Genomic DNA, 20,141 nt, shown 5'->3' on the forward strand with positions numbered 1-20,141 from the left:
TTACAGTCACAATATAATACATTACATCTTCAGGACTTACTTATAACTGGAAGTTTGTACCTTTTGACCACATTGACCCATTCTTGGCTCCCCCACCAACCCTGCTTCTGGCCACCACCAGAATTTCTTTTGTTTTTGTTTTAGGATCCACATATAAGTCAGGTCACAAGGTATTTATTTTTCTCTGCCTGACTTACTTCACTTAGCATAATGTCCTCAAGGCCCATCCATGTTGTTGCAAGTGGCAGCATTCCATTCCATTTTTATAGCTGAATAATATGCCCCTTCCCCTTTCTGTGAGTGTATGACTTCTTTATCCATTCATCAGTCAGTCGACACAGGTGGTTTTTATGTGTGGCTAATGTAAATAAAGCTTCGGTGCACATATACGTTTGAGTTTGTACCTTCATTTCCTTCACAAAAGTACTCACAGGTGGAATATGGTACTCCTATTTTTAACTTTCCAAGAAACGTCCATACTAATCACCATGGTGGTTCTGTGGTTCTGAGCCTCATGTAGGACAGTTCTGTTTCTGTGCAAAATGCCATTACAGTTTGGATACAGACTGCATGAATTAGTAGATTGCCTGGGGTAGTATGAACATCTTAGAATGATAATTCTTCCAACCCATGAGCATGGAATTGCTTTACATTTATTTGTATATTACTCATTTATTATTATTATTTATTTATTTGACAGAGAGAGACAAAGCGAGAGAGGGAACACATGCAGCGGGGAGTGGGAGAGGGAGAAGCAGGCTTCCCACTGAGCAGGGAACCCGATGCGGGGCTAGATCCCAGGACCCTGGGATCATGACCCGAGCCGAAGGCAGACGCTTAACAACTGAGCCACCCAGGCACTCCTCTTTTTTTTTTTTTTTTCATCAATATCTTATAGTTTTCAGTACAGGTCTTTCATCCTCTTGGTTAAATTTATTCTGAAGTATTTTATTAGTGTAATCTTATAAGGGATTGTTTTCCCAATTTCTCTTTCTGGTACTCCCTTTGTTGCTGTGTAGAGAAAAACACAGCTGATCTCTGCATATTAATTTTATATTCTTTAACTTTACTGATTCATATATCCATTCTAACAGTTTTTTCGTCGAGTTGTAAGGGTTTTCTCTACATACATATCGTGTCATCTGCAATTAGTTAGAGACACTTTCTTCCTTTCCAATTTGAATTATTTTATTACTATTTTTTCTTGTTGAATTGCTTGGCTAGGATTTCTTTTCTTTCTTTTTAAGATTTTATGTATTTATTTGACAGAGAGTGAGGGAGCACAAACAGGGGAAGTAGCAGAGGTAAAGGGAGAAGTAAGCTCCCTGCCTGACACAGGGCTCGATCCCAGGACCCCAGGATCAGGACCGGAGAGGAAGGCCGGCGCTTAACCGACTGAGCCACTCAGGCACCCCGTGGCTAAGATTTCTGATACTATGTTGAATTAAAGTGGTGAGAGTGGGTATCTTTGTCTTTTTCCTGATCTTAAAGATCAGGAAAGCACTGATTTATTTATAGAGACAGGGAAGAGAGGGGGAGAGGGAGACGGAGAGAAAGGATCTCCAGTACTCTATGCTGAGGGTAGAGCCCATCACAGGGTTTGATCTCAAGACCCTAAGATCATGACCTGAGCCAAAATCAGAAGTTGGATGCTTAACCTACTGAGGCACACAGAGCCCCCTTGGCTTTTCACCATGGACTGTGATGTTAAGTGTGGGCTTATCACATATGGCCTTTATTGTGATGAGGTGTGTTTCCTCCCAACCCACTTTATCAAGAGTTTTTATCATAAATGGATGTTGGTTTTTCTGCATGTACTATGATGATCCTATGGTTTTTGTCCTTTATTTTTTTTTTGTTGTAGTATATCATATTGATTGATTTGTGAATGTGGAACCATTCTTGTATTCCTGGGATAAATCCCACTTGATCGTGGTGTCTGATCATTTTACTGTATTGTTGAATTTGATTTGCTAATATATTGTTGAAGGTTTTTGCATCTATGCTGCTCAGGGATACTGGCCTATAATTTACTTTCCCGTCTTGTCCTTGTCCGGTTTTGCTGTCAGCATAGTGCTGGCCTCGTGAAAATGAGATCAGAAGTGTTCCCTCCTCTTCAGTTTTTTCTTGGAAGAGATTGAGGTGGGGTGTTAATTCTTAAAAGTTTGGTAGAATTCCCTGGTGAGGCCCTTGGGTCCTAAACCTTAGTTTGTGGGGAAGTTGTTGATTACTGAGTTAATCTCCTTACTTGTAATTTGTGTGTTCGTATTTTCTATATCTTCATGATTCTGCTCATAGGTTATTTGTATCTAGGAATTTATCAATTTCTTCTAGATCGTCCAATTTGTTGATCTATAATTGTGTGTGATAATCTCTTATGATCCTTTGTATTTCTGGGGTATTTGTTTTTATGTCTCCTCCTTCGTTTCTGATTTTGAGTCCTGTTGTTTTCTTGGTAACTGTGGCTAAAGATTTGTCAATTTTATTATTATTATTTTTAAATCAGCTTAGTCACTGAGGTTTTCTATTGCCTTTTTAGCCTCTATTGCTTTTATTCCACCTGATCTGTGCTATTTCCTTACTTCTACTAATTTTGGGTTTTGTTTATTCTTTTTTGTTTGTTTGTTTGTTTTTTAGTTCCTTGAGGTATAAATTTAGGTGGTTCTTCATTTGGGCTCTGTGTTTTGATGGAGGCATTTATTACTAAGAACATCACTGTTAGAAATGTTTTTGCTGCATCCCATTTTGGTAAGTTGTTTATCCACTTTAATTTGTCAGAAGATCTTTTTTAATTTCTTTTGATTTCTTCATTGATCCATTGGTTTTTCAGTATGTGATGTTTAATCTCCACACATTTGTGTATTTTCCCCTCCCCCCCCTTGATATTGATTTCCTGTTCCGTACCATATTGTTTGAAAAAGGATGATACGATTTCAGTGTCCTCAAAATGGGCTTTGGGGCCTATCATAAGACCTCTCCTGGAGAATGTTGCAGGTGCACTTCAGAAGAATGTGTATTCTGCTTTTGGGTGGGGTGTCTCTGGTGCAGTTTTGTTATATCCTTTTGGTCTAACCTTTTTTAATCCATAGATTGATTTTCTGTTTGGGTGATCTTCCTTCTTGTCTCAGTGGAGTTTGCTTTGAAATCTGTTTTGTCTGAAATAAGTGTAGTTACCCCAGCTCTTTTGGTTTCCATTTGCATGTACAATTTTTTCCATCCCCTCATTTTCAGTCCTGTGCATTCTTATTGTTGAAGTGAGGCTCTTCTAGGCAGCAAATGGCTAGTCTGTCTTGTTTTTTTAAATCCATTCAGCCACTCTGTGTCTTTTGATTAGAGAATTTAGTCTATTTACATTTAAAGTAACTGTTCCTGCTGTCCCTACTGCTGTTTTGTTCATTGTATTCTGTCTGTTAATGAATTACCAGTGTAAATGTGCTGTAATCATAGACCATAGTAGGACTCAAAAGCAAAACTATTCTTTCCTGGCAGGAATTTCAATGAAAGTATTTTTAGTAGCTGTAAACATGTTGCCTCCAAGAGTGTTTTTTTTTTTTTTAAGATTTATTTGTTTGAGAGAGAGAGAGAGAGTGCGAGCGAGTTGCCTGAACATGTGGGGGGAGGGGCAGAGGGAGAGAGCGAGAATCTCAAGCAGACTCCCTGCTGAGCACTGAGCAAGACACGGCTGGATCCCATGACCCATGAGATTAGACCTGAGCTGAAACCGAATCGGATGCTTAACTAACTGAGCCACCCAGGTGCCCCACCTCTAGGAGTGTTTGATAAATCAACATTTGTCAACATTTTTTTCTTCATGAAAGCTTTATTGAAGTGTCAGCAAGACTCCTATAATTTGCTCTGTCTACAATTGCCTTCTTCTCACTCACAAAGAGCTGCTAATTTTTTCAATAAAGTAGTTTTTGTATGTTCTTGTAGAAAAGCAAACCCAGATGGTGTGTGCGTTCATAAGAAGTTTTCCTAAAAGATCTCTCTTTGTTTTTCATGAAAAATTAGACACTGAGGTTTGATTTTCTTCATACACTAAATTATTTGCATACCTTTTTTATGTCTCAACTGAATAAGAGAGTAGTAGAAAGATTCCATGATGGTACCTCCCCAATTTTGCCAACTGTAACTCAGAGGTTCTTACTTTACTTTGTAAACGTATGGAGTGCTTGTTAATTTTAGCTGGAGGAGAGCAGGAATGTTCAGAAGCAAATGAAGATTCTGCAGAAGAAACAAGCCCAGATCGTGAAAGAGAAAGTTCACTTGCAGAGTGAGCACAGCAAGGCTGTCTTGGCAAGGAACAAGCTAGAGTCTCTTTGCAGGGAACTTCAGCGTCACAACAGGACATTAAAGGTTAATTTGTTGACTTTTTTGTTTTTCAGGAGATCGTTAGGGTGATTTTATAAACACTGTGTATGTGTTCGAAGTAAATCCTTGCTTCACTTGCTGTACTGGAACTTGGTTGTAATAATGGCTGCCCGTTCATATTCCTAGGTACACTTTCTCTGATAGGTTAGGTTCCTGAGCAGAGGACTTTGTGGGGTCCTCAAGGACGTACTACCTTGCTTACTTGTTTATTCTTTTTTGCCTGGGTTAATGCTGTATGTGAGTCTGTCTATCCAACTCGTGGTTTCAGCTTCAAGGAAGAGCTCTGTAGTATGTATATCTTATACTTGATCACAGGGAACCGAGATGGTATTGATGTTTACGTCCATAGCCTTCCTGCTTAGTAGGGAGCTCAAGGTGGCCAGATACTCTGCTGACCATTAACGTAGTTGATTACCACACTCTTCTTAGATAAGAAATGAAATGCTTAGCTGAAATGAAGAGACTGGTAGGTACAGACTTGAATCAGAATGAGTTTAAGAAGGAAAAACAGGTTGCAGAGCTGAGCCGCACTATGGATGCTGATTGGTGAGGGTGCCTGAGTATTCTCTGCCAATCTTCAGCTATTCAGTTGCTAAATACTGCAGAATAGCACTTATACCTAGGCTGATTATATGTACCTGTGTGTATGTAAAAAGTATATATAAATCCAGGTAGTCCTATATATAAATTAATGTCCTGTATATAGGATTATAGATTATTTGATTATTTGTATATGAAAAGGGTTATATGTGTGTATTATATATGCATATGATTTTATACATAAAGAATATGTATATTTATACATAAAGGAAGAGGGAACAGGTATCAAAATTTGTGCAAACCAGGGAAGAAGGAACAAGAACAGAGACTCTAGAAGGACTCTGCCTTCTATAAAGGGAACGTGTCTGCTTTTAGCTAACAGTAGCTAAGCAGGTACAAATGGAGTAGGATTTTGATTAAGTAGGATTTCTAATTACCTCTGTCACAGCACACTCCCTGGAATATAGGACGACTCATGAAATGAATCCTTATGTAGTGTGAGGCTTGCCCCCCGCCCCCCGCCCCGTTTAGAAGCCTTAAATTTGGATTTAACGAAAGTGGGTTTTTTTCCCTCCTTATTTCAAACTAACATTTTGACTAGACTGATCATTGTTTAGGTAAAGCTCTTTTGTGCTTGTATCCTATGAAGGATGGAGAGTAAGGGTTTTTTTGTTTTTTGTTTTTTTTATTATGTTCACTTAGCCACCGTACAGTACATCATTACCTTGTGATGTAGTGTTCAGTGATTCATTAGTTGTGTACAAAACCCATTGCTGGGTGTTAAGGAGAGCACGTGTTGTGATGAGCACTGGGAGAATAAGCTTTTAAAATAAAGGTTCCATGTGTCCCTTGACCCTTAGGGAATGGAAAGTGTGACTCAGAAAGTAGGCTGCTAGATGGGACATCTCTCTTCAGACTGATATAGAATGATGTTTTGCCAAACCAGTGAGGAGAATAGTGGGGAAAATAATGAGGAAGAATATGACTGTGTGGAGAAGCTTCTTACTTGCGCTTTGGGCAGTAAGGTCTGCACAGTCAGCAAAACACTTATTTGGTAAGCAGGGCAGTTGTTTCTCTCTGATTATCTACTTAGGAAATATGTTTGTTTTTAAATGAAAGTTTTCTGGTCATAGATAAGGAGAAGGAGGTGAGAAGCAATACTTGGGGCAGGATTACATGAACTGACATAGCAGTAACGTGAGCAGTTTATGTATGAGTTTTATACCATACCAGTAACAGAAATTATTTTGGATAATAAGGAAGAAAATACGCAGCAGGCACAAGAAGAGGAAGAACATCGTAAAGAAGCAACTGCACGTTTCCAGTTTACTTTAGATGAAATCCAGGCACAGCTGGGACAACATGACATACACAATGCCAAGCTCTGCCAGGAAAACACTGAACTGGGAGAGAAGCTGAAGAAACTTGAACAGTATGCATTAAGAGAGGAGGTAAAGACGTTTTGTTTATTTAGACAGCATCTTGTTGTTATGAAAAACTTTTCACCATTCATTACTAAAGACTACTGTCACAGGACAATATTTGAAAACTTGTGTACACAGGGTAGTAGTCGGGCATTCATTAGGAAAGTATTAGGCACACTGTGAAGGACTAATTGGGGATCATCACTGATGACCCCGGGGTCTTTGGATTTGGATTTGAGGTACTTTCTGCAAGACATGTTGAGTGGTGCTTGTTTTCCATGCGATAGTAGAAGATTGTGGTTTTAGCATACAGATTGTTTTTCTCATACACAACCTACCAGTAAATAAATATTTGGACCCCAATATCCAATAACTCAGACTTCCATGGTAATCCATCATATATCTATGATGATACAAGGTATAGTACCATTGCATTCTACCTACCATACTTTTTGGGAGAAAAAAAAAAAAAAGAAGCTTCTTTTAACAGAGCACCCAATCTTCTCGGTTGTCACACACAGTAAGTTTACAGGAATGATCTATAGCTGTACAGGTGCAGTTATTTTACACAAACTAGTCTGGAAGTTCCGTGGCATCCAGCTTAAGAGGAAATTGGTGATAACAGGCTCATTAAATTTTGTTACTTTCTGAGTTCAAGTGTACAGGGTGAGAGCCTTTGGGTTTTCCAGAGGGTACATTCCTCTGCCTTTACTATGCTTTAAGGGTAGTAAAATGTGGCATTAGGTGTGTTGAACTCCTCACACAACAGATTAAAACTGCTAATTCAAAAACATTCTGACCAATAAAAATGGCTAAAATGGTAAATTTTAAAATGGTGTATTTTATTCGCCAAAAGAGCCCCCAAACAAATCCAGCAACAATTTCTATGGCCTTTATCCAATTGTACTTCAAATTTTAGATTGTTTTAACTTACGGAGTTATTTACAGCCTTTGAAAACATAGTTAGGATTTTGAGCATTTTCCTAACTATTCTCGTTCATTCATCTTTTAACAGCAAATCTGTGTTTAAGCATATCCGAGATGTCATATTACTTCACTCAGCACTATTTGAACATATCTTGAAAGGACAAGACTCTCTTGAAGCAGAAACACAATACCATTTTCACACCAAAATATTTAATAATAATTACTTAATCAACTACCTTGTCACTACCCACCTTTTTCTGTTCCCCAACCGCCTTTTTAAGATTGTTTTAATCAGATCCAAACAAGGTTTATACGTTTCATTGGTTGTTGTGTCTCAAGTCTTTTTTCAAATACAGGTTTCCATCTCTGTGTTCATTCTCCGTGCAGTGTATTTATTGAAGAAACTGTTTTTCAGGCCTACAGAGTGGATTGTCTTTTCACTACGTTTATTTTATAAAGTTCTCATTTTCTTAAAGTTTTCCTTCATTCTGTGGTTGTTACAAATGACAGCCTATTTCATTATTAGTGTGGCACATTTTGAAAGTGTATGTTCAAATCATACTACGTGTAAGTCTTTTTGTTTTAGAATTTTCTCTCGTCTGCCCTTTTTTTAAATGAGGTCAGAATATAATTTGATAATCTAAACAATTTACAAATTGTTTAGACAAATCTAGTGCACTCCTTAAAACTTAGATGACTCATTATTATCTAGCATTTCTTCCTCTCACATGGAATATTGAACAAAAACTTTTAATGTTTCTCCATCTGTAAAGGATATTCTGATGACTTTATTATACAGAAATACTACTTAACAACCCAGTTTGGAAATAGGAATGACTTCTTCTCTTACTAAGTGTCTAATGTGGTTAGGCACCAAGCACATTAAATACGGTAAGCATTGTATTGATTTTTACAATAACGTCAGAAGGTACATGTGTGGCTGTCCTTCATATAGGACAGTAAAGGAGCTGAGATTCATCAAGGAGCAGAATTTGTCCAAGGCCATACACTGAGCCATGATGCAACCCCAGGCCATTCCTACCACTTACCATGCTACTACTATCTACTCTAAGAAATTTGGGGAAATTTAATGAGGAGAAAAAGTATCCTAGAGTTGTGTGTGTGATAAATGGGTTCCGTAGTTTGATCTCCTTATCTGTCTGGGGTTTTTTGGTTGTTGTTGTTTGTTTGTTTGTTTGTTTGTTTGTTTGTTTTGATAGTTTGAGCCTAATTCTCAGTGTAAAGCAGAAACAAGAACTACAAAGCCATTGATTGGGTTAGACCCCATCAACAAGAATGGCCTCAGCTTAGTAGTCAGAGGGAATCATTTCTGCAGCTGCAGAGTGGTTTGCAAGGTGACATGAATAGATGCTTCTGCAAACAGAAGGATAGAAAGACCCAATGTTATTAGTTATGGTGGTATGAGCAGAAAGAACAGGGAAGGAAATTATTGTTAACTTGTGTTGTATCTCCTCACCAATGTATAGCCTTTTTCATTAAGTGACGGGAGAAATTTTATATTTTCTGTAGCATATTGATAAAGTGTTCAAACATAAGGAACTGCAGCAACAGCTTGTGGATGCCAGGCTTCAGCAAACAACACAGCTCATAGAGGAAGCAGATGAATAACACCAAAGGGAGAGAGAGTTTGTAAGTTCTGTTTCCTAAAAACATTATTGCACAATTGTAAACAAAATATTTAAAATCCTTAAATTCATTCAATATTTTACATAGACCTGGGCATGTAATTTGTTTTTTTACTGTCAAGATTGAGAAATTTTAGAATACAGTCTGCTTTTTATTTCTGGTTAAATTTTCTTACAGAAATAGACTTGGAAATAATTAGACCAAGTGAGTCGAAAGACCTGCAGTTGGCGATTTTGTTCATGTGTAGAATGTTATCTTGATTTTTAGGTAACAGTCACCAGGTACAACAGTTGTGGCAGGTATTGGCAAATTAGGCCTTAAGAGCTACAGACAGTTACATTTCAGATCAAGTTTATTGTCTCCTATAGCCTGTTACATTTTCTCTTAAATGTACTTAAATGAGTAACTTGAAATAGGCAAGCTGGTTGTTTAACAACTCTGGTATAATTTTCTGGTAAAATTTAACAGAATTCCCTATTTCCTTAATCATGCAGCATTTTTCCCCTGAGGATGTACTTAGATTATTTTGTGTGTCAGTAATTGTGAACATGGTGAAATCTCATATGTAACATACACAGGTCAAACTGTATATGCTTAAGTTAGCTTAGATAAATTGTGGAAATTGTGAACATGGTGAAATCTCATATGTAACATACACAGGTCAAACTGTATATGCTTAAGTTAGCTTAGATAAATTGTGGACTATTTCATCAAGCATTTCACATTTCATTCAAGTACCCTAGATGCTGAGGTAATGATGATATGAAATGCTTAGTTCCTGAATCTTCCTCAGGATGTGAACAACACATACTAAGTCTGAGTTTGGAAAGATGGATTTTCCAAAGCATGGACACCTTTAGTGCAGTGCAATAGTGATACCTGGTGTACCTCTGAAGGAACTGTTGCCATTTCCAACCTGGAGTATAAAGAGAGTGTGTATGTGTGTGTGTGTGTGTGTGTGTGTGTGTGTACACGTATGTATACATAAACGTGTACATACATACATTACATGTATTATACTTTCTGGTTGGTTTACAAACCTTATTTGTAATATATGTGACATTTTACTTCTGAAATTCAAAGACTGGATTTCACAACTGCTTACTCTACAACTTTTTACTATATAATTTTCTTAAAAACCCGGGTACAAAACTAGACTCTCCTCTTCCCCACTTTTATTTTTTTAAATGTAAGCAGAAACTGATACCTGTTTTCACTGCTTTGCTCTGTGTGTTCCCTTTCTACCTGCCTCATCTTACGTCTCTCTTGGAGTGGAAAGGCTTTCTAAACCACCTAGATAATGCCAAGGTTTCCAGTCCTGTTTTGTGCTTCTAAGTGTAGTTGCCTGATTTCGTTCACCTAAACATGACAATTTTAACCCTGAGTTTTATAAACCCTATTATGCCTCCAGGGTACTTTTTCTCCTTAAGCAGTTTAAAGATGCTTCCCACATTCCAAAGTATTAGCAGGTGGTGCAGATCAAAGATAGAAATACTTGGCAACTGATATAATAGGATGCTTGACCTGTGATTCTTGTGAAAATAATGAGAGGGAACACTAAACCTAAGTATCTGGTTATTTGACGTTTCAGCCACATGTGTAATTGCTATTAGTATTTTGCCAGAATGTTTCTGTTTCCTAGTTCTTAAAAGAAGCAACAGAATCGAGGTACAAATATGAAGAAATGAAACAGCAAGAAGTACAATTAAAACAGCAGGTAACTTGACAACAGAGGATAGTAGAATTTGTGAGTTGTTGTTCCCAGCCAATGCCAGCTAGAACTGAAAAATAGATCTCTTGACCTCCTGGAATGTTCCTCTTCATTTATGGTAACTAAGTCATCATAAGTTGACTAGGACTTTTCTCAAACTAGCACTGTGAGTCCTGTGTCTCAAAGAACTCCCTAGTCCCAAGCAAGTCTGGATGGCTGGTGAGCCTATTTTCAGTGTCCTCTTTCCAATGTCCTAGATTATCTTCTCCAGGGCTTTTGAATTTTGTTCTATGGGGAAAATAAAACAGGCAGAAAATACATACCTTGTTGTATGTGTAGTCTTAAAAACCGGCATATGCTTGCCAAATTCACTTTGCAGGTGAGTGTGTGTAGTGTGTGTCTGTGTACTTTCTAAAGGAGGAATTCAGATTCTTTGAGTTCAACCTTCTTATGTAGTTGCTTTATGTGGCATAAAGGAAGTAGATGCTGCATCATCGCTTCAGGAAAAGGTCCAGGAAAGTTGGTGCTTTCGTCTCTGAAAGATTACTAATATCTACCTAGTGCTTATAGACAATAACAATTAGGTATTTATCCATATAATTTATTCTTTTACTTAACCAAATTACATGTGTTGAAAAAAATATCACGTACTTTTTAAAACTTTATTAAATGGTGTTTAACATAAGGACTCTCTTAATTAGTTCTAAAATACACTCATATATTAAGACTGGCACACACGTTCATGAGCAACTCTTCTGTGAGTGCTCTTTATCGCTTTGGGAACAGGTTTTAATGTGATATGGGTGATAAAGCTAGTAGCCCCACTTACTGTGAAAATTGAAGAGGAATCAGATAATGAGAAGTCTTTTCTTCTTATGAAGCATAAGTTATGACTCTGCTTAGCATGCTTCCAGAAACTTCAAACCCTTCCTTATTAGTCCTATATACTCAGAAATCCATATAAAAGGCAGAGAGGATTGATGTGGAGAAGGTATACAATGTCTATATACAGCTTTGGAAGATGTTCTTTAATGTGGGATCATTGATAATTTCTCCAGTACCAGTCAGCAAAGGGCGTGTGATCAAGCGCCCAGGCAGCTCTGATTCTGTTGGGCTGTTCTTATTGCAACTTCTGTTGTCTGAACATCTGTGTCACTATGGGTCGTGTTATCGGATCATTACTTTGTATCCTTTGCTGTCGCCTCTTCCTTGTCCCAGTCCTTAGATGTGGCTCTCCTTTCCAAGACTCAGTCTCACGTGTCAGTTTCCAGCATTTGTTGAGGATAGACTCACATTGGTGTGTGTTGACCATAAGGCAGGCATGTACGTCCAGGGGTGTTGGTAGTTGCCACTTACTAACTACCCAGTTTGAGCCACCATTGAGCTCTTGGATGGGACAGTCTACCTGTTCCATCTTCAGTATATGCACACCATGCCCAGACTGCCATAACTTCTTATCTCCCTCAAGTGCCCAAACACTCCCTTTGTCTCCCTGAGCAGCACCACTGCTCTGACTGCAGGCCAGCACCTTCAGAAGCCCTGTCAGTGTGTGTCCCTCTACAGACTGCTCACAGGATTTTCCACATCGCTCCTGAGTTTTGATTCAGCCTGGTCCTTGCCTTCCCTTTCTGTGGAAGTGAGTTGGTTATCTTATAATCATCTTGTCTACCCTGTTACCGGTAACACTCCCTTTAGTGTGTTTCTCCCTCCCATGTGTGGCAGAACTTGCTTTTTTATTTGATTTGATTTGGTTTGATTTGATTTGATTTTAATTTAATTTAATTTAATTGTTTTATTTTATTATTTTTATTTTATTTTATTATTTAATTTAATTTTATTTATTTTAGTTTAATTTTATTATTTTATTTTACTTATTTTATTTTATTTTATATGTATTTTATTTTATTTATTTATTTTTATTTTATTTTAATGTTATGTTATGTTAGCCACCATACAGTACATCATTAGTTTTTGATGTAGTGATCCATGATTCATTGTTTGCGTTTAACACCCAGTGCTCCGTGCAGAACCTGCTCTCCTTAATACCGGTGATGGGTATTAAGGAGAACTTGCTTGTAAATGCTGTTTCCCATATGACCCATTCCATGTGATAACGGGGTGGACCGGTTCCATCATACCACATCCTATCCCTTCCCCATTGTGTTCAGGTGGTTTTGTTTATTAGTTCTCATACAGCACTGATGAAAATGGAAAGATATCACTTATATTATTTCTGGGCCTCTGATGGTTTTTTATTCTTTTCTAAACTTTTCTTGGGCAAACCACTATATTTCTCTGGTCCTCTTTCCTCATCCTGAACATAATATAATCATATATTAGTTACATACACTGTGTAACATGTACCATGTATAATATGTATGTAATATTTGTATAAAATTAATTACCTTCATATTTGGAGACGGTCTTCAAAGGGCTCCCCCTGGCCTACGTAAAACAATTCAGCCCATCCTGAGGCCTAGCTCAGCACTCACCTATGTGAGCTTTCTCTTCTGGCCACTACTATGCATGTTCCTCCCCTCCACTGCAACTCCTTTTCTCAGGGGAAGAAAGAAGGGAGTCTGCATGCTGTATCCTTTGGGCTGCTCGGTTGGCATTGTCTTCCCAGCTACAATTTAAAAACTTCTTGAGGGTGGGCATTAAAAGAAAAATTGGTGTCTCTAACTTAATTTAGCTTTCCTTTTTCTCAACTACAGTCCCACTGAATTCTTTATCCTCCAACCAAGCCATTCTTCACCTTCTGTTATATTTTCCTGCCTACATTAAGGAAAGATTTAACCTTGGTATCAAGCTAACAACTATGCAGGCTACTGATCTAAAAGAAAGATTTCCGCCCCCCCCCCAGAAGTTCTTCAAATGTATGGACAGGGGGTAGTGCATAAAGCATTATAGTTATAGGAAGTTTATAGTTTCAGGAAATTTTTAGTTTTCATTATTGACATAATACAGCTAGTAAAGGCTTGACATTTCAGATATTTATAGTTAGATTAAATCAACAAGATTTCAGAAGTTTCAGAGCATTTCTTCTTCTTTGTAGCACTTATAACAAGTAACTAAGGTTTCACCATAGTACGTTCTTTTGCAAGTCTTTGGGAGTGTAAATCGCTTATCTGGAACTCAGAATATTTGATACTTTTTTTCTGTAGCTTTCTCTTTATATGGATAAGTTTGAAGAATTCCAGACTACCATGGCAAAAAGCAATGAACTCTTTACAACCTTCCGGCAGGAAATGGAAAAGGTATTTACATGATTTTAAGTAGAATATTACCACTAAATTTATCTGAGGTCATTTTAAGCGTAATTAGTATTTGGATGAGTTTATATTGAACTGATATGATTTTAACTTTGTCTTTCCTGGTCTTCACCTGGCATACTCAGACATTTTGTCTTGAAATTACCCCAAGTTGCTCATGATTGCTTGATGCTCTCAAAATTCTATCATCGTTAAAAATAATTCTTTTATTAAAGACAGCTTATTGTTAGAAGTAGATTTTGTTTTAAAAAAATCACTTCAGATGATCCCCACCCAGTTCTTTTCACAGAGCATTATTTATTTTTTTTTTAAATCAAGGTCAAGGGAAGTTATGATATATTTTGGTAGAAATAGATGATTTCGGAGGATCTAGGTAAGCTGAATGTATTCTTGCTCTTTTAAATTTGATCTTTATACATACAATATACAGGGACAGACGTCCTTATAAAATTTAAAAATACTGTTAAAATTCAGGGTAGAAAAATGTTTGGGATCATTCCAGTTCAGAATGTGGGCTAAGTTACCTGCCTCTTCCCCAAATAAATAAACAGCCACCTTGGTTTGGAGCATGGACTTTGGAACTGGGTTCTCTTATTTGCATTGTGTAACTTCCGTGGGGCAAACGGTTTAGCTTGGCATTTCCGCCTTTTAAAATTGGGATTTAAAAAGAAATGGTGGTCAATAGAGGATGAGTAACAGTAAGGCTGACATTTTGTAGCCATCCAGTACATACCAGGCATGACTATTACTAGCTCTTACATGATGGTTGAGAGCATATGCTCGTTAGTCAGATTTCTTGGATTAATAGTCCTGGTCATCACTTACGGTAGACCTTGGACACGTTGTTTAACTTTTCTGTTCCTTCATTGTTAAGAATGGGAATAACAAAGCTAACTGCTGTGTTTCAAATGGTGCTTAGCCATGCTAAGTAGTCCAGTTACTACCTTCAGGTATTTTAACACCCAGTGGTGCCTAGAATTCAGCAGGCAGCAGATTGGTTGTGCCTGCCAGTCCTTTCAGCTGGGTGCTGCAATGGAAGGGAAACTCCTCCACACAGAGAAAGTATTAGCGGACAGGGACTCCTCAGTTTGCTACCATTCTGGAGAACTCACTGGAGTGGAACATATTCCTCTGTGCTAGTTGCTAATGCCTGTAGAGATCCCAGTTGGCAACACTGAACTTAGATCTTTCAGGAGCTCCTCCCACAGCTGTTGTCCTACTCTGCCTTGTGGGACTTCTCTGGTCAATTACCTATGGCACAGGGCGTTGCCTCTGGCTTATCCTAGTTTCCCTTCACAGTGCCTGATGCAGCTTCCCTACTTGGAACAGAGCTGATGTGCAGACCAACACTAAAGGAATATTGGAAAGATGGGTGATTGATGGGCATAGTTGAATCTAATTTTGAATTTCGGAGAATTGGGGTCCTGTAGCATTAATTTAAGATCACTCTTATTTTTACCCCCATTTTATCTTTAATAACAATCTTGAAATAGAATCGTCTTGTGAGTTGTGAGGATGGTTAAAGCTAAGGATTTAATAATTCCAGTATCATTTTCCTGATCACTTGCCTGAATTATGTGGCCTTTACTTCTGATACTTGATAGGGTTTTAGATTCTTAATCTCTTTGTGGACTAAGAATATCGCTCTTTCTGGAAATCTGATGAATTAGTTTAGTGTACTGTATCTATAGAAAACTCGAGGTCATGGACGTTTTTTGATACAATTTAGGGAGAAGGTAGTCCCATTTCTTGCTACCTCTGGCTGGAATCAATGGCACTCCACTCTTAACTGAAAGAGTTCGGAGTGTGGTGGTATCTGAAGTTTCCATGTGCTGCTTCCTCTGAAATTGAGGAGATCAAGTTGTTGTTCTTCTGATTATATGAAACTCCTACCTACTTTGGTTCCTGCTGCCACCACTGTAGGGGTTTCTGCTATATTAGTTCTGCTAACAACAGTCAAACGTAGCTACTTTTAGCAAGACATGCACAGCTATCAGCTGGTTGAAGCAAGTGCACTAAAGAGGCAGGGGAGGAACAATATAAGATATTTTCGTGGTGGGTCAGGGAATGCAACTTAGAATTTAAACTTACAATTGTGTTGATTCACAGATGACAAAGAAAATTAAAAAACTGGAAAAAGATGATAATATGGCGTACCAAATTGGAAAATAATAATAAAGTACTTCTGCAAAAGGCTGAAGAGTTGAGAAGTCTTTACATGAATAACTGTTCATTTATTTCAGTAGTAAGGCAGGCTAACACTTCTAGAGGTTTCCTTACATGGTCTCTTGCCTGTAGTAAGTTAGGTTGTCTTAGGTGAGGGATCAAAATTATTTCCCCAACTTATTACCTCAGGGTTGTGTTATAGACACCTACAAAGTAAGGAGATTTTGCTTTCCTCTACAGCAAACCTAGCTTATAGAGACTAAGGCTTGTTAAACAGGATGCTGTGCCCATCGTGCCCCCGCTTTTGATTCATTAGATCTGAGGTGTGGCCTAAAATTTTGCATATCTAACAAGTGTCCAGCATATGTTCCTGTTGCTGGTTCAGGAGTCCACAAGTTGAGAATCCCAGCTTTTCCAGGAACACAACTTTATTCAAATTGCCTATGGACAGAGAACAAACTTTTAACCCAACAACTTTTTAAGTTGATTTTGTATCTTGACTTACTTCCAAAGGCAGCAAAGTACTTTTTGCAAGGTTTCCTGTAAAGGAAGCTGAAGTATATTCCATTTGCTAAATTTCTCACTTTCATAAACTGGATAAGGAGTCGCTCATAACATTTCGTGGGAGAAAATATTAGGGTTAGAAAATGGTGGAAAGGAAGAAAAATCGAAGAAATAAGCATTTTAAATTAAAATCCTGAATTTTGTTAATACTTCAGTAATTTGACATAGATACTTGCAGTCAAAAAGTGGATTTTGGTTACTTTAAAGAGATATGAAAGAAGAGTATTTAACTTTTTGCATTGCTACAGAATAATTATAAATATTTTAAATATCATTATAGAGGGAGGTTCAACAGATGACAAAAGGTAGTTTACAGTATAGCACAGATTTCTTAATTTCCTTTTTTTGTATGCAGTAATATAATTTCTATTTACATGTAGAATGGTTGCATGAATTCTGCGCTTTTCTTTCCCCCCTCAGAAAGCCGTCCGCGGTAAAGAGTACAGGGCCTTTCAGATAAAACTGGAACGGTTAGAGAAGCTGTGTAGAGCTCTCCAAACGGAAAGAAATGAGCTCAGTGAGCAGGTGAAAGTCCTGAAACAGCAGGTCTCTGTCAATGCAGTGGATGTAGATTTAGCTGCACCTGTAATACGGTCCTGCACTGCTCTTGTTTCTCAGAATGAGTTGTCGAGTTCCTCTAGTAAAGATCCAGGGGTCTACCTGGATGCTGAGCTTGAGGGAGTGAATGAAACAAAACGCAGCTCCAAAGACCCTCTCTACATGATCTCTTCCAGGCACTGATTCAGTTGACTAACATGAAGTGTGATCACTGTATTGAATGGTATTTTGTGTATAATTTTCTGTGTTAGTTACTGTTGGTTTTGTGGTGAATGTTCTTAACTTTTTCTATTATAACTGTATTTTTCAAGAACTTTTGGACTGTGTGGTACAGGAGGCTGTTAAGCAGTCTTGCATTGTTTTAATGCATACACTTTCCAGGGCTGTATTGCACACCTGCCTTACCTTCCCCTTCCCTGGAATACATGAGTTCATTGCCTTATGCTTTTCACTTTGTGTATTCTTTTGCCTTAATCTTGCCCCTTGTGTAATTATCATAAGTAAATGGTTTCCCAATGTGGAAACTAATACTAATTTAAACTCTATAGTCCATTGATACAAAAGAAAGAGGGAGAGAGACAAAGAGAGAAAGAGAGAAAGAAAGAAAAAGAAAGAGAAAGGAAGGGAGGGAAAGAAAGAAAATATAAAGATGATTAGTTTTGTCCGGTAGCTCATTTAAATGCCATGTTAAAATGTCAAGTGTGGGGTATGAAATAAGCAAAGCAAATTTGATATAGATTGTTTTTTTAATAATATTTTCATCACTTGCAAATTGAGATGACTGCAAGTTTGTGGTACAATATGTATACGAAGATGTCATTTGTAAAGAAAACAGCATAATGCGGGCAAGTGATTGGACAAACAGGTTTCATGCTTGAGTCACTAAAAATAGTTCTACTGCTTTGATTTCAGCTTAGAACACATGTTTTAAGAAAAAAATTGATTATCTAGTCCGCTGCATTTACAGTGGCAAAATTTCTGGAATTTGTAATTTTGTTCCTTACTTTGTTATTTCAGTGTTCAAAAGCTAGTCTTATTTATGTGTTCCTGTCACATTTACAACCTAAAATGGGTTGAAAAGTGAAAATCACCTAGTAGGTAAGATAGTCTGGAGTGTGAGGTACTTGTAATCTTTCACCACTGACCATGATTAATTAATGGCTAGAGGGTGAAAGGAAAGAAATTTACATGAAATTTGACACTCAGTCCTCCAGGATGAGCAAAACCAAACAACAACCCTCCACAACTTTTTAAAAGCCGCTGCATCAGGCTCCAAAGACCCACTACTTTGAGGGGAAATGAAAGTTATGTGTCACAAATATAATTTACCTTAAAAGTAATACTAATGATCATATTGCGGCAGAACCCAGCTGCATGTAAAGGTCTTAACATCTTAACTAAGGTAGTTATGTGGCTCCCACACTTCTTTGTGGCACTTGTTTTGTGTGGAAGGTAAATCTTGGGCTGAAAGCGATGTGGTTCAGAGCATGTGTTCTACTGCTTTGTGTTTAGTAGGTTAATGTTAGATAGTATTGTGTGAAATAATGTAAGACATTGACAAGATCTGGATTCTGTTTGGGAAGCATTTGGTTTCCTTTCAGATTTTTTTCTCTGGTTAGCAAGAAAAAAGGAGCCCTTATGACAAGGATAAGCTTCCAAATGACTTTGTAGTATGTGCAGTAATACTATATTCTGGAACACAGGAGTTGTCAAACCAGCTCTATATTGGCTAGGCCTGCTTTCATACTACAACTGCTGAGTTGAGCAAGTCTTAAATATGTACTATCTGACCTTTGTTTGTCAGCCCTGTTTAAAAGCCTTGTAGCTGGCCCAGGAAAAGTTTAAATGTTGCAGTCTGTTAAATTATGTTTGTTACACCACTTGGTGGAACCCTCTGGAGTTGTAAAATCAGTAGTGTCAGTGGACTCCAAGGTGTAGAAAAAAACATGGCTCTACAAAAATAGGACATTTCATCTTCATGTGTGTAGGGAGTACATTTTGTGGTCATGAGACCAGTATTTTTAAATTATGTATTAACTGTCTTATCACACCTGCTTATCACAGTTCATCTCTCAGGTGTTAACAGGAATATCTACCTCTCAAACTGTAACTGACAATAACCCAAAAAAAGGATGCAGTGCTAAATAAACTGCTCTATTTTTACAGCTCACATCTTTCATGAAGATACAAAATTGATGAAGCAGCCATATTTTGCTTTTCAAAGACATTTTGTAGAGATTTTTCACTAATGTGAATCTGATTTTATCTACTCTGTTAAGGTTGAATAAATATGTGATGATTAATTTAACAGTGTCTGTGTGTTCTTTATACTGAATGTGACTTAACTTGTAGCATTCAAGCTGAAAGATAATTGTTCTAAATAGCTGATTTCTCGGGTCTTAAAACACAGCTAATTAATTATTACACAATTCAATAAGCAAGGGGTGGAGGAGATTGCCTTCTGATGTTGGTAAAAACAATTTATTCCACCAGAGCACTGTAAGCACTCCCCCTCACCCCCATAAAGTAGGTGATTGTAGTTGATGTCTATGGCATCACTGTGAATTTCTCTGGTCCTATCCGACCTTACCAAGAGACACTTGTATATAGAATGTCTTTCTGTTGAACTAGTTGTTGATAATAAAAGGCGCAGTTGATCTGATCCTATATAAGCAAGTTAAGTGAGTGAGTATTTTCTAGTTGAATAACCTGGGAGAAAGCTAATAATTGAGTACCCTGTTCAGGTTCAAGTTAAAAAATAAAAAGTCAAGAATAACATCATAGAAAATGCCAGGAGTCTGGCCCTGCACTGAAACAACCAATTTTGAAAACTTTATGTCAAAGAACGTTATCTAGTAAGTGCAAAGGTAATCTATAAAATAGAAAAAAAAATCTAAATCATGTATCTGATCAGGGTATACCATTCAGAAGGTACAAAGAACAAAAAGACAATTAAAAACT

General features: G+C 37.5%; 1 pseudogene; it reads left to right on the forward strand.

The window, feature by feature from the left end:
- The window catches only part of LOC148161750 (gamma-taxilin-like), a 37,148-nt pseudogene extending 19,802 nt beyond the window's left edge, over nt 1–17,346 (forward strand).
- Nucleotides 17,347–20,141: the final 2,795 nt, after the last annotated feature.

The sequence above is a fragment of the Eumetopias jubatus genome, unplaced genomic scaffold (assembly GCF_037043125.1).
Source record: "Eumetopias jubatus isolate StellerSeaLion01/CBP00866 unplaced genomic scaffold, mEumJub1_p1.0 scaffold_75, whole genome shotgun sequence".
In the NCBI taxonomy this organism is placed as follows: domain Eukaryota; kingdom Metazoa; phylum Chordata; class Mammalia; order Carnivora; family Otariidae; genus Eumetopias; species Eumetopias jubatus.